The sequence below is a fragment of the Pinus tabuliformis genome, chromosome 8 (genome assembly GCF_031772625.1).
Source record: "Pinus tabuliformis cultivar Carrire ecotype Pingquan chromosome 8, CPIR1, whole genome shotgun sequence".
NCBI classification, from domain to species: Eukaryota; Viridiplantae; Streptophyta; class Pinopsida; order Pinales; family Pinaceae; genus Pinus; species Pinus tabuliformis.
Genome location: NC_142294.1, coordinates 1,757,673,908 through 1,757,687,382, shown reverse-complemented (window position 1 = coordinate 1,757,687,382; position 13,475 = coordinate 1,757,673,908).

The window sequence follows — 13,475 nt, the reverse complement described above, 5'->3', positions numbered from 1 at the left end:
TTTATAGCTTGTAACAGAGGTATCTTTATACAAACATTCCTTAGTTCTGTTTCCAAATCATATTCTATATGAGTCTCAATTTTCTTAACAAGTAACCTTTCCGGGTAAGGAGGTTCTTTTATTTCTTCTTGTTTGTCATCTTTTTGATTTTCTGTTTGGTGAATTTTGTCCTCAAATTTTTCTTGAGGGTCCTCCTCTTGAATTATCACAGCTGACTTTTCCCTATTGACTGTTTTCCCTGATCTTAATTGAATTTCATTTACGGGGACAATAGTAATAACATAGGTAGGAAAAGGCTGCAATTCCATATTTTGCATAGGTTGAGGAGGTTTATTATTGGGGTTAGCAATGGGTTGTGTAGGTAACAAAGTAGGACGAGGTGGATTAAATGATTGTGGTTCCTGCTGAGGTGGTGAGTTAGAGCTTGAGGGTAAAAGTTGGTGCAATGGAGGTGGAGGCAACGAGGGTTGATGATAGTAAGTTGGGTTGTACCCTTTTTGAAATGGAGGGATATTTTGTGTGGAAGGCATGTTAAGCATGCCTTGATATTAAGGATACATCTGATTTTGGGGTTGAAATGTATTCCCATAAAATTTTCCCCTCCATCCTTGGTTCCATGGTGAATTTTGAGGTTGTTGATTACTCCAAGGAGGGTAGGATGGCTGAAAGTTCCATGACTGGTTTTGAACAAAGCCTTGTGGATTAGGATCTTGATACATGTTTTGATTTGGCCCTCTCCATAGAGGCTTTTTGTTTGCTTGAGATGGGTCATTAGCCTCCATACCACCTTTGTAAATGGCTTGGAGACCGGGAATGGTTGGGCATTTTTTAGTGGCATGTTCTAATGCACAGATTCCACATACTTCAACCATATTGATAGGGCACTCCCTTTCCATATGTTTTCACTTGCATTTAGGACAAAATATTTCCATGGAAACTCTCTCCTCTTCTTGTTTCTTCTTGATTTTCAAAGTGTCTAGCTGGTCACTAATGGTATTCAAAACATCTGTTTCAAAGTTTTCCAACAGATTTCTGAGATCAACCCTGGTAACAACATTATATACATATTTTGAATTGTTGGGCACATAATCTCTTGAGTTTTCCCGGGGTCTTCTACCTACCTTGGCTTGACTTCTAGAGTAGGTGCGACATAATTCAACTACTTCAGCAAAGGGTTTTTAGAGACATCACCGACACTCAAGAGGTTAAGTATCTTAACGCATTCTTCCCTTAATCCCTTCAAGAAGATCGTCCTAATGGTTTTTTAATCTAGGTTACCCCCTCTTGATTTATGATAGTTGTAGAAGAATCTCTCTAGATATTCTTGCAGAATCTCATCTTCCATTTGTTGCATTCTAAAAATGTCATTTATATCCCTACTTTTGTAGAAGTTTTGATACTTTTTAAGGAAGACATATTTCATTTGGTCCCAGGAGTAGATGGTGTGTTCCCCTAAGCTCATAAACCATCTTAGGGCTGAGTCTTTTAAGGTAGCAGGAAATAATTTGAGTTTATGTGCATCATTATAATAGTTGTAACTTCTACACAAAATATCAAATTCGAATAAAAATGCATCTGGGTCCTCAGAGGACATACCATGAAAAAGTGGAAGAGATGCCAACGGGATATTTTTCATTTGGATATCCCTAGTGATATCTAGGATAGGAAATCCAAAATTTGTTTCATCTTCCTCTGGCTCCTCTAGGCCCGCCTCTTGGTCCATCCCTTCAGTCATTGTTTCCTCCTCCAAATAAAGTTTCTTCTTCATGATTTCCCTCATTATTTATGTTTTCTCCTCCTCCTCTGTTAGCCATGTTTACTACAGGTTCAGGAGTAGGTCTTGGAGAATTGACTCGACTAGAGAAGGATTCAGCTGAATGAATCTTAGTGCTTTCAGGTCCCAAGTCTTTGTGAGGTCCTCTTGTTACTGATTCCACTTGTGGAATTAGCACTGGTTGTGTGACTGTAGTGGATCCCACAACAATTTTTACTTGTTGTAGCACTGTTTGTGGTTGCTCAACTCCTTCTTGAAGTGGTGTTTCATTTATTGATGCCACTTTGCTGCTAGTACTTCCTTCTCCTTCTCTGATCCCTGCATAACGATTAGATAGATTAGTTGGTGGTGTTTTTACAAGACCAAAATTTCCGAAAAACAATTTTGTGCTAGAAATAAATCTACCTTTTTTATCTCTAGGTCTACTTTTACTTCTATGCATAAGAAAATAAATAATACAAAGATCCACAAAGACAACCAGACTTTGGAGAAACCCCACTAAAGTGGATGTGTGGCTCTTCACTCACATCTTACCATACACTCCCCACCCTCTGACTATCCTGCAAATATCTTTGTAACTCTGTAAAAGAAATTATTACCTGAACCAATTGCAACTCCCCAGCAATGATGCCAAAAATGTTAGGAGTTTTATTCGCTGTTCTAAATCCCCTAATATTAAATTATCGACCAAGGATCGTAGTCTTTGAGTCACACTGTGTATTGATTCAGATTCAGAATTAAGTACAGAGTATTTGATTTTCTTTCTATAAGCGAAAAAATGTTGAAGTAAAGAAGCCTATTTACCCTAATTCTATTCTATTCAAACCTTTTAAAATAATAATCTATCTACTCAAAACAATCCAACACAAACATCATTGAGCACACCATTTTGTTCTGTAAACAACATAGCTTCTATCTACAAAGAACCACACTGTTTATTAACCTAAAGAACTCAATACTTAAAGAAATAACCCACTAAAATTTAAACGACTCACTTATCAAATCCTAAAGAATTCACTCACTAAACCTCACTTCTTACTGGTCACTACGTTTAAGCATATGAGAAATCACTTGTTTAAGCAAAGAAATTGTAACTACAAAATGCTTGCTTCAGGTTACCCTTTTAACTCAGAGCTTAAAAATTAAACCAAACAAATCATTCTTCGAAACACTAACTTTTATTGACAATGAAATCACACTGACACACTAATTACAAAACGCGGATAAACTACTTACATAATTAAAACCATGTCAAATAAAAGCACAATTCAATTAACACACTTTGATGCTAATCAAAACAGAGAATATCAGGTCACACTAGAACTAAATCTCGGGTCACACATAACTACTACTTTTGACTTGATAAGAAAAATGCATACCTCTATTCATTTCCACACTAACGAAATTCAACGCAAATGTTATTTTGATAAAACTCAGGAAAATCGAATCTTAAATTAACACTATCATAATAAAACTTAGGAAAATCGAATCTTAAATTAACAATATCATAATAAAACTCAGGAAATCCTATATTAATGCACACCAAACTTCAATTCTAATTCAACCCTTCCCTCATTGTATTGTATCTGCAATCAAAGGAATGTGAAACTAGATATATCTGAGCATTCATATGCAAACATGACACTATAAGATTCAGAAGCATGCAGAGTATAAACTTAAATTCTTTCCAAGGTTTCAGTTGTAAACTCAAATTAACAATACTTCATAAATGCTTCTGTATGGCAAGATTTCACGAAGGAAACAGTGACATGCCAAAATCATTACCCAACAAGACCTTGATTGGTTTATGTCAAATGAGAAATAAGATTTACTTCTGTCAATTCAGATCTACGACACCACAATATGAATTTAAGTATAGAATCAATCTAGTAATTCAAAAACCCGAACAATAATTCTCCACACAAGCTTTACACTACAAACTAGTTGAAAGAACACAATCCTAAGATCTAAGGTAATTGTAAGACTTGTTTCCAGAGGTGGTGGGCCCTTGCCACCCTTGGAGCAAGTTAGATTAACTCAATGAGAATAAAATTTAAAGCACAACCATCATACTCACAGGAAAACTTAATGCTGGAGCTGAATTAGATTAAAGTTCAAATGTCAATGCAAATGTCATATTGCAATCTCCTGAATAGAGTATTCCTTACAAAATTGATCAATATTTTTCCACCGCTAGCTAAATACCAAACTCATCTGGCCTTAAAAGGAAACCTGATGAAGTCTAAAATTACTAGTTACTCTATACATATCAATCAATTCTACAATCAAGCTATTATAGGCCGTATGATATACTTCTCATGATCGATCCTTAGCTGGGCTACATCCTGTTTTGGAAAATCACTCTCCATCTTAGGCATGAAGATGTTGGTATTTGATAACCCAAGATATCCCGTGAATCGTTGATTGTTGTATTAAGTATAGAACCAACACCAACTACTGAGTTGAGTACAGAATCACAAAATAGGATTTAGGTACCGAATGGTGAGAAACGCTTTGGATGATGAGGTGTTTATCTCCATGTGTCTTTATCCAAATGTTGAAATTCCAGCTACCTGTCAACAGACTTCAAGTCTACGAGTCCAAGTGATAGCTAGTTAGAAATAACCCAATAAACATGATGTTATGAATCTACCTAAACTTAATAAAAAACACTAAAAATAATGTTAAGTAAGTGTTTTTACCTCTAGTCACAAAATGTTAAGGTTTTGTTAGTGAAGGTGCAATACAAAAAGGTAAAAGGAGAGTAATATGTAGGTAAAAAGAGTAAAGACAGGGGTGCATATGGGTACAAGGGCAGTCTCCAACAATCCTCCTATACACATTGTTGATGTTTGACAACTGTAGTGTCTGTCACTATCCATCAACCACTGTGCTAACTCTGATTCATTTGCTATTGGTTGTTACTAGCTAAACCATGTTGCATCTATGTTGTTGCTGACACTATATTGTACAACTTGTATTGTTGTCAAATCTGCATCTGCACTGCAACTAACAATTCTTTCTCACTGTTGTTCCTACTGCTGCAACTAAGAAGTATCCAAAGTTCTTTGTCCCTGCTACTAAAATGGATTCTCCACTATACCCATATGTTCTCTTAAATATACGAAATTAGTTCTTCCCAGATCTTTTGTGAGTATATCTGCAACGTACTCTTCTATGGGAACATATTGTAGCTAGACTGCTCCACATTGCACACAATATCTGATGAAATGACACAAAATCGTTATTTGTTTCGACCTATCATGAAACACTAGATTTTCAAAGAGCTTGATGCAACTCTGATTATCATAGTAGACACTGGTCGCCTCCAACTTCTGCCTGAACAAGCTCACCAATAGCTTCTGAAGCCATATAGATTTGCACGCAGTTGTGCTTGCTACCATATACTCTTCTTCTATAGAGCTTATTTCTATTGACTTCTGCTTTGTGTTGCACCAAGAAACCATCCTTGATCCAACATTGAAGTAGTACCTACAGGTACTTTTCCTATCCAGTGAACTACCTGCCCAATATACATCTGTGAATCCACACTGTCTGACATTGTCCCTCAGGTATATTTCAACCCATACTCTATTGTTTCATGCAACTACATCATAAATGTGCTTTGATGTTGTCCAATGCACTCTTTGGTTCCACCATAAACTGACTGAGAGTGTTGACTGCGAAGTAGATATTTGGCCTAGTGTTGACCATATACATGAGAGTATTATAGAAATTTTGAGGTCTAAAATGGGCCTCAAAATAAAAATGTACAACTAAAATGAACTTTATAAGAAATAATAGGATTCAAGTTGATGATGTCAACCATGGGGAATGATTCACCATTTTTGGAGTAAAAAAAAAAAAAAAAAAACTACTTTTTCAACTCAAATTTTCAACTTATCTCACTACAGTTTTACTCAAATTTTAAGTTGGATCACTTGTTAGATTCATAATTTATTCATCATCTAAGGAGTACCCATGTTGCATACTTTTGATGGACCCTACTATATGAAAAATGAGAAATACATGAAAAATGTGATTGCAATCATGTTTTTTCATGTATTTCTCATTTTTCGTGTAGCGGGGTTCATCTAAAGTATGCAACATGGGTACTCCTTGGCTGAAGAATTAAAATTTTCATCTAGTGAATGCCCCCACTCGAAATTTGATTAAAACTAGAGAGAGATAGGTTGAAAGTACGATTTGAAAATATAGTTTTTTCTTTTTTCCCTTTTAAATTTGATGATGCAATCTAATCATATTTTATTATTTCCACTATTATTTTATAATATTCCTTAGGAGGCCCATTTTAGACCTCAAAATTTCTCTAATGAACTGATGAGTTATCTATATGAGGTGGGGTCAACAACCTTACCCTCTGATGCATCTATCTTCTTCTAGTTGGTGATCATGGACATAGACATGGGTCTACAATCTCACATCCTGAATCTCTTCATAATTTTTGTAGCATATCTTCCTTGGCCAAGGAAGTTGTCCCCATCCTTTTGCCACACTTCCAAACCTAGGAAGTAATGCATCAACCTCAAGTCCTTCATGTAAAACTCTGTTGTCAGGTTCCTCTTGCAGTTCTCTATGAGCCGCGATGACCATATCAAGAAGAGGTTATCTACATACAACACTAAGATGAGTGTCTCATCCTATACCATTAGATATTAAAGGTTTGGGTTTGCATTACTCTTGACGAACCCCATCTACTAATTTTCAATCCTACCATACCATGCCCTAGGAGCCTACTTGAGCCCGTACATAGATTTCTTCAACTTTCACACATGTGTCAGTTCTCATGCATCTCAAAGCTCTCTAGATGTTATATATATATACCTCCTACTCTATCATCTCGTTCAAGAAGGCTTTCTTGACGTCCATATGGTGAATTCTCCATCCCATTTGTGCTACTAGGGAAATAACTGAACGAATAGAATTATATATGGAAACTGTGGCAAAGGTCTCCTCATAGTCTATCCTTTCCTTTTGTGCATACCCCTTTATCACGAACCTAGCCTTATGCTTCGTCATGCCAACATCTACAACATACTTGATCTTATAGATCCATCGAGAGCCCACAACCCACCTATTCTTAGGCCTTGGTACTACCTCCCAAACATTGTTTATCATTATAGAACTATACTCCTCTACCATGGCATCTATTCACACCTGATGCTATGCGACCTCCTGATAGATAGAAGGTTCTTAAATAGGTTCCACCAATTCTTGGTACCTGTCTAGTTGTTTATGTCCTCTCATGTTTATCCTGGTAGCTCCAACGAATATATTTGCATCTCTCAATGTCTTATAAACTTCCCTGCTGATTCAACCACTAGTGGTGGGAGGCTCTACTAGTTCCTTATCTTTCCTCTGTTGCTTTGTTTATTATGGAATCATTGGATCTTCTGCACCTGAGGATATGCTAGTACTGGTAATTGTATTGGATCCCTATGATTGTCCTACCAGTGTTCCCATCGACTGCCCCTATGGTTGCCCCTTTTGTTGTACCAATGGAGCTTTTATTGGCTCATCCTAATCACTTGTTGGCATCTCACGGGACTTCTTGAAGGCTTTGTCCTCCATGAACTTAATGTCCCCTCTCACTATGACTTTCTTGTTGCTGGGAACATAGATCCTGTATGCCTTAGAGGCTTCACTATATCTAATGAAATATCCTCTCTTTGTAGTTTGATCCAACTTGGTGCGCTTCTCATTAGGTACATGGAAATAAGCTATGCTACCAAAGACCCTAAAATGGCTGACTATTGGCTTCTTCCCTGAGAATGCTTCTTCTGGTGTTATCTTCCTCAACTCCTTGTAACAAGCCTTTTTCTGAATATACATAGTTGTGTTACATACCTATGCCCATAAGAACCTGGGCAAATCCTGGTCATATAACATCACCTTTGCATCCCCAACTATATATCCGTTCTTCTACTTTTCTACCCCATTCTACCGTGGATTGTATGGATTTGTCCATTCTCTATTGATGCCTTCCTTCACATAAAAATATTTGAAGTCTTTATCTGTGTATTCTCCACCATTATCTAAGCGAAGCACCTTGATCCTCTTCCCTGCTGAATTCTCCACCAGAGCCTTAAACTCCTTGAAGTGATCAAAGATCTCATCCTTGGTATTCAAGAAGTAGATCCAAATCTTCCTGGAATGGTTATCAATAAAGGTGACAAATTATTTGGCCCCACTGAGAGCTCTAGTGGACATATGACTGTAAATGTATAAGTGTATAAGTTGTAACACACCACCTACTTTGTTGTCACTCGTTGGGAATGTTGCCTTAGCATATTTCCTAAGAACTCACCCTCTGCACACATCATCGTGTTCTATGCCTAATTCTGGAACACCTATTACTATCTCCTTTAGAATTATAAGTTCTCCATGATGTAAATGTCCCATCCTCCTATGCCATAGTTCATTCAAGTATTTTCCACTATTAGTGTTGATGCCTACCAATGCCATCAGAGAATCGAGATATAACTTGTACAATCCGTTGCTTCAAACTCTAATTTGTTTCACATTATTCCAGTTTGGGTGTTTGATGAACACCTTTTTCCCTATGAAGTGGACATCATATCCCTTATCCTGTAGCTATATTATTGAAATCAGGTTCATACCTAATCTTGACACATGAAGTACATATGTAATACTGGTACTTTCTCTTGACTCCCTCTAACGATCAATGGTACCTCTCCCCACTGGAGTGCACTTGGTCCTATTTCCCATCGTTACCTGGAAGTCCATCTGCTCTACATTGTAGCTATAGAAATATTCTCTAATCCCTGTCATGTTAACCGATTCTCCACTGTCTATATACTAGACACCCTATGAAGATTTTCTAGTCAAGCAAGCTATCTGAGCAACTTTATCTTCCAATATGGAAGACAATTATGTAGCTCCCTGAATATCAAATCTGTCTATGGCCATACTGGAGAAATATGAGGAATTTACTGAAGACATCCTAAATATAATTTAGTGTGCTATTTCTCTTCTACCTGGCATTGAATCTTCTCTAACAAACCACTGCAAACTCTCTATGTCTAGACCAAGAGTCTTCTTTGTGAAATTTTTTTTGAGCTGTTGATCCCTATGCCCGTTGAAATCACTTGGACAAATCAAACTTTCCCACCACCCTGCAACTGGAAAATCGAACCATGTCCAACAATTTGCACTACCTGGCTAAGCACTGCACAACCCACGAGAAATTCGTCCTACTACTCACTCTGAACAATAAAATTCGCCTTCTTCGTCTCTGAGCCACCTGTTTGTCAAACTCGCTCTAATACCATGTGAATTTTTTAACTATTGCACCAAGTGGTAATTCTTCTTCTAACTGATTAATTTTTAAGCAATTTATTTGCTACGACAAACAATGAATAATTCACAACTACAATTTTCACTATAAAACTGCAAAAAAATAAAAGCTTTGGAAAATGAGAAATGCTAGAACACATAAACATAAAAATGACACAATTATTTTTGCAACAGTATAAATTCTGAGTACAATAAAATGAACGTCAAACTGGCATTTATGTATGAGAGAAATACTGACAAAAATATCTAAGGGAATTAACCCTCCTCCACAAGTAATCCTGGCTTAGTTTGAGCTCAGAAATTGCCCCCCAGAATGATCTGTGTCCTCCCCTGCGCAGGCCTTGCGCAATCCCTTGTATGCTCAACCCAGAACTACCTATGAATCATATGTCCTACCAATCTTTGCCCCTGGAAGTGATTCACTTGTCGTACTGAGAATTTTCTCGACCACCAACAATTAAATCAACTCCTCTTTTGGTTGAATCGATTTTCCCTCTTGAGGCTATGCGTAGCCCCTTCGCAGCCTCCTGGAGAAATAATAAAACCTCCTCTCATTGACTCTCCGAAGCTGGAAACTTCTATGTAAATATGCTATATTGCTCTGCTGCTACCTGCTACTCGAATACTAGCTCGATCTCTCCTACTAAATCATTTGCACTAGAAAATCGAACTGCCTTGATCATTGAGTATCTGCAATTGGTGTGTTCTCCATCTACCCATCGACCTCTTCTTATAATCTCCAGTTGAGACTTCAACGACCATGATTAAAACTTAATCAATGGTTGAGATCATCTCTAAGTCGATTCGTGTGAGTTTCTAGAGAATTCTCACCTTTCTTAATTAATTACTATTAATTAACCAGTTTTACTAAGTTAGACTTAGGAAAATTTAAATGATGGTTAATTAATTTAATTGAGCTATCTCTATGTGGAATTTCCAAAAACAATTTCTGGGTTTTGGAGAACTCATGTGCTTTAGCCACTCCATAAAGTTCGAGACTAGAACACCATCCAATGCTACAAAAACTAACACTCCTCCTTCCTTTTATAAATAGGAGTGCTTACAAGCAAGGTAAAACCCTTGGTTCACAGATGAGAATGGGCCACAATTGAGGCACTCCACCTTCGTAGGGTCCATTTTTACTAACTCCTATGCTCCTAGGAAAACGTGTCCTGCCTCAAAATTTATTATGATTTGCATGTGCTAAGAGAAAGTGGTTACCTAAGTACTCATGCTAAAGATATTGGTTTTCCAAGCAACTAATTCAAGCAATGCATTCTATGTGCAAGTTAGGTAAATGTTTGAACTTGCTAAAAACCTGCTCTACATGTATTTATACAACTTAAAAGCAACACAACCTCTTAATCCAATTAACTCAAGTGTAAAAAAAATAGATTAAAATGGTCTATCACACTAATCTATGCACCTTATCATGATCATCACTAATAACACATCAATAAAAGTGAAACACAAGTGTAGTTTATGACCTCAAATGTATTAATGCATTAAAAGGTATCATTTCCCAACACATTTATTAGATAATTTTATGACCCACAAAAATTATAACCTCATTCAAAGTTTAATAGCATTTAGTAATCATCCATTAAATCAGAAACCTTTAAAGTTTAATAACACTCAGTAATCCTCCATTAGATCAAAAACCTTAAATATGTATTGAAAAATACTTATTACTAAATAGAAAACCTCCCTATTCATCATGCTTCAACACACATAATCATCATGCTTCAACACACATAATCCTAATGTAACATATTTATTATTATTTATAAAATATTTAAAATTAAAAAATATTTTTTTTAACAAAAATGAATATTTCACAAATAATAGAGATAGGAGAAACTCCTGAAATAAATATTTATTGATATACTATTGGAATGCCCATCTTCAAGTGGCATTTAAATATGCTCATCATTTCTTTCTCTTCCCAATAAAGCTCATCCAAAGAGGGAAATATCGGATGAGTAGTAATTTAAATGCTAAAATAAACTAAAAGCAAAAGCTGAAATCTAAGTGATTAATACCGACACTCAAGAATATACAATTATTTTGCATAGCAATTTTTAACTTACTAATTAATCCCAACATTGAAATGTAATGATGCCCAGATGGATAAAATAATGTTACGAGACTAATGATTCTAACTCGTTGAATGACATTATAGCCTAGTGGAGCCAATATATTAAATAACTTTGTGACCATGGAAGGTGGCAACTCACCAATAGTGTATGAAATATATATTGATTGGAATTAGTGTCTTAGTTTGATGTGATGCAGCTAGACCAAGATTAAAGTGCTACGAGATGTAATGATATAATGACATTGTCATACAAGTTTGTTATCCACCAAAATTGTGCATAACCTGAGATTGCTACATAATACACCCAATTTGTTATTTACTATACATTGATATTGCTACATAATAGTGTTTTTTATAATATGATAAAAATGAATTTTAAAATAAAAGATTTATTATTAAAATTATTTTAAAAAATTAATAAAATTTAAAATAACAATGCCCATAGTAAATATTTTGGAGGGAAAAGGATGAAAACTTTTTTTTTGACATATCTCTTTATATATTTATTTGAATTTCAAATGTAGGTACTTATTGAATGTATAATTAATTTTTTCATTCAATGAGTATGACTGGATATAGTTTTGATTGATCCATAGTGAGAAAATTTAGAAACACACTTTTTCATGTACTTCGAGTTTATTTCACTATGGGGCGATCAAAATAGGTTGAGTGTGTACTCATTGGATATATAATTAAAATCCATATCCAATAAATACCTACACTTGAAATTAGAGTAAACCTATAAGGAATTAAATAACAAATATGTTTTAAAAACATAGTTTCCTTTCTTTCTCTTTAAAAATTCATAACTCTTATTTCATTTTTTATTTTTACTTTTTCCCCTAATGAGAAGTTCGTCAAAAGTACTTTTCCTAAAAAGGTATTTGAGGTATCTTAAAAACCCAATATACAATATCTAATAAAGTAAGGCTCATAGTCTATTTTATTGGTATCTAATGAAGAATGTACAACACATCTATACATGTGGCCACTTTACACATGTTGCATTTGTCTTTGCATAGTTGTGTGGCCACTCATTGATGAATACAAAGCCCTATGGGTACCTAGTGAGGTACCCAAGGGGAATAACAATAAATGATTAGGTATTTCCATGTAACAAAGATCATCATTAGTAAATAAGGCCTATGTAGTAGTGTGAACCCAAGTATTGTAAGAAGACATAGTAGAAGGTTTCTTCTCTAAAATGTTCTTAAGAGGTAAATAGTATTATAAATAGAAGTATAAGCAATGTAATGGGCATGGTGGAATATTATTGTAATTGACACTCAACTCATTAGGAGGCTACCCTTCAAAGAGAAAAGTGGATAAGAGTAGATTCCATCCATAAAATGATCAATTGTAAGGTGTTGCCCAAAATTGAGGATTTTGATAATAATAATAAAGATTATATCTATTTTATTTTAATCTTAGATATTTCTATGTGATTTCTTATTTGCATACCTAATGTACTCAAGAATTGGTATTAGAGATCTTTCTTGGGCTAAAAAAACAAATAACTTTTATTTTCCTTTTTGTGGATTCTTTTAATCGAAAACAAATGGTGACAAACTTCAAATTAATTTCTACAACTTTTCAAGATGAATTTGTAGGAATAAGCTGAAAATACGAATTTCTGATAGAAAATCACCCAGGTCTCATATGAATCAGACTTCGAGAAATCAAGACATTGCTAATTAAAAATCAATTATTTTAAGTTTTTTTGTGTCTTTTTTGTTTTATGGCCATGTGGACCATAGAGATCATATATGTTGATAAGGGCCTCCAATTTCCTTCAGAACAAAGCCATTAGATATAGTATTTTTACAGGTTTGATTTGGTATATAATAGGTTGTACTTCTAACCAATATTTAGCACGTGTTCACCTTCTAACCCTCGTGGATGTGGAAAATGGAAATGTGATAATGTTGGAAACAAATATTTATTATTGGCTTCAAGGAATCAAATAGATAAGAGAAGCAATAGATAAATGTCAAGAGATATATATTATTGTGATCACATACTCTGGCATCATGGAAGAGCATTACTAAGAAATATATTTTTTGGTATGATTTTGAGAATATTTGAGCTGAACGATACATTGATAGTTATAATTTTTGAGTTGACAACTACATTCATCTCCTATTTGACAATTGTACTTCACTTATGAAGAGAAAATCATGGAGGAAAGTCAAGATATGGTTATGAATACTAGATTTCAACATGTTTATTCTCCAATACTAGCATGTTATGTGGATGGTTTATTGG